The sequence below is a fragment of the Gossypium raimondii genome, chromosome 9 (assembly GCF_025698545.1).
Source record: "Gossypium raimondii isolate GPD5lz chromosome 9, ASM2569854v1, whole genome shotgun sequence".
Lineage (NCBI taxonomy): Eukaryota > Viridiplantae > Streptophyta > Magnoliopsida > Malvales > Malvaceae > Gossypium > Gossypium raimondii.
Window position 1 is genome coordinate 12900781 of NC_068573.1, and position 2761 is coordinate 12903541.

General features: G+C 38.8%; 1 non-coding gene across 1 annotated transcript; it reads right to left on the reverse strand.

The window, feature by feature from the left end:
• Positions 1-542: 542 nt before the first annotated feature.
• On the reverse strand, positions 543-650 carry LOC128032977 (small nucleolar RNA R71). Its single transcript, XR_008189314.1, has one exon. It is a non-coding gene; the product is annotated as a small nucleolar RNA R71 (small nucleolar RNA).
• Between the last annotated feature and the right edge of the window lie 2111 nt (positions 651-2761).

The following is a 2761-nucleotide window of genomic DNA, read 5'->3' on the forward strand; positions in this document are numbered from 1 at the left end:
GTATTGATCGAGTCATCAATTTACTCCCTGTAGACCCTGAGATTGAAAGAACTTTTCAATAGTGGAGAAGACAAGCAAGTCAAAGACGAACTGAAGAAATGAATTTTGAAAAGTCGAATCAAGGAAACGAAGCAAACCCTACTCAAAATCCTATGCTTTTTGCTGACAATAGGGATAGAGCTTTAAGACAGTATGCCATGCCAGTATTTCATGATCTTAATCTGGGTATTAGAAGACCCAAAATCGAGGCACAACAGTTCGAGCTGAAGCCAGTCATGTTCCAGATGCTCTAGACAGTGCGCCAATTTAGTGGAATTCCTACCGAAGATCCTCACCTGCACTTAAGACTATTCATGAAGGTGAGCAATTCTTTCAAGTTAGCCGGAGTACCCAAAGATGCACTACAATTGAAGCTATTCCCATATTCACTAAGGGACAAAGCTCGAGCCTGGTTGAACTCATTGTGACCAAATTCAATTTCCACATGGCAATAGTTAGCACAAAAATTCCTCATGAATTACTTCTCGCTTAGCAAGAATGCTAAGTTGAGGAATGAGATCACTTCTTTCCAAAAAATGGATGATGGGTTCCTTGTATGAGGCATGAGAAAGGTATAAAGAATTATTACGGAAGTGCCCTCATCACGGAATCCCACATTGCATCCAACTTGAAACATTTTATAATGGTCTCAATTCTCACACGAGGATGGTAGTAGATTCTTTTGCTAAGCTTATAATGAGGTTTATGGAATCATTGAGAGGATTTCCAGCAACAATTATCAATGGCCAACCAATCAAGCAATGTTAGGAAGACAAGTTTCGAGAATACATGAAGTAGACGCTCTCACTTCACTCGCATCTAACGTATCTTTGATTTCCTCAATGCATAAAAATTTTACCACTAATGGGTTTAATAGTTTTGCGGCACAGCCACCGAATCAATTTGAAAATGTAGCTTGTGGCAATTGTGGGGAAGGACATCTATTCAAAGAATGTCCATCGAACTAAGAATTCGTGTATTACATGGGTAACTTGAACCAAAACTGAGGAAGGCAAAGACTACAATCCAATTCTTATAACCCATTGTGGCGAAACCACCCTAATTTCTCCTGGAGTAACCAAGGTACTGGACCTAGTAACACATACGCCCAACCTAGACCGACCCAACCATCTATTTTTACCCAACAAGTTTAGAAACAACCTCAAGTTGAACCATCCAATGGCTTAGAAAACTTGTTGAAGGCATTCGTAGCCAAGAATGATGCCTTAATCCAAGGTCAAGCAGCTACATTGAAAAACCTGGAAAACCAAATGGGCCAGCTTACAACTGAACTAAAAAACCGACCACAACGTGCTTTACCTAGTGATATAGAGAATCCGAGGAATCCTGAGAAAGAGCATTGTAAAGCGTTTACATTGAGGAGTGGAAATAAATTAGAACCCAACACCGTCGAAGTTGAAGAGGAGCCAGCTAATGCTCAAGACTCAGAGGAAGTTCAACCGAGTGTTGGAATTCCAGTTTCACTGGAACCAGAATCTACAAAATCCAATAAGGTAACTTCTGAACCAATCAATTCTGATAAAAGAACAGCTCCATCAGATGCAGAGTTGACATAGAAGATGAATCAACCAGTTCCAGTAAAGAAGCTTTCACCACCCTACCCTCAAAGGCTTCAGAAGCAGAAGTAGAAGCAGGAAGTTTAATTTAAGAAGTTCCTAAACGTATTTAAGCAACTTCATATCAACATCCTGTTCGTTGAAGCACTTGAAAAAATTCCAAACTACGTCAAATTCATGAAGGATATCCTGTCTAAAAAATGAAGACTATGAGAATTTGAGACAGTAGCCCTGACGAAGTAATGCAATGCATATGTTCAAGACAAACTACCCCCGAAGTTATCCTTGATGTTTTACCATACCTTGCAACATTAGAGCAACATATTGTTGCAAAGAACTATGTGATTTGGGTGCGAGTATCAACTTGATGCCCATGTTAATATTTAGGAAGTTGGGGATAGGTGAAGTTAGACCTACTAGGGTTACACTTCAATTAGCATATCGATCATTAGCACATCTAGAAGGAAAAATCAATGACGTATTGGTACGTGTAGACAAATTTATTTTTCCTGTTGACTTTGTTATTCTAGACTTTGAAGCAGACAAAAAAGTGTCAATCATCCTAAGAAGGCCTTTCCTAGACTTGGAAGAACCCTTATTGATGTATAGAAGGGCGAGCTGACTATGCGTGTTCAGGACAATTAGGTAACATTTAATGTTTTTAAGTCTATGCGATTTCTTGAAACAATTGATTATTATTCTGTAGTGTCCGATTTAGAGAAATTAATCATGGAAAGGGAACTTAAATTTGTTGAGGACATGTTAGAGCAAACTTTGACATTAAACCCTCCAAGTGATGAAGAGGAGGATGAATACTTAGCTTTGCTAGAAGCTAATCAAAGGGGATTTAATCTGCAATCCCGCTTTGAATCTTTGGAGTTAGAGAATAGAGATTATGCCCAACCAAAAGTGTCAACCGAGGAGCCACCAAAATTAGAACTAAAGGTACTTCCCTCACATTTAAAATATGTTTATTTAGGTAATGCTTCTACTTTGCCTGTGATTATTTCAGTGGAATTAATCCTAGTATTCAAACAATTGCAAAAGGCTATCACATGGACCATAGTCAATATTCGCGACATTATTCCATCTGTATGCATGCACAAAATCATCCTAGAAGATGGTGAGAAAGGGACGATTGATGG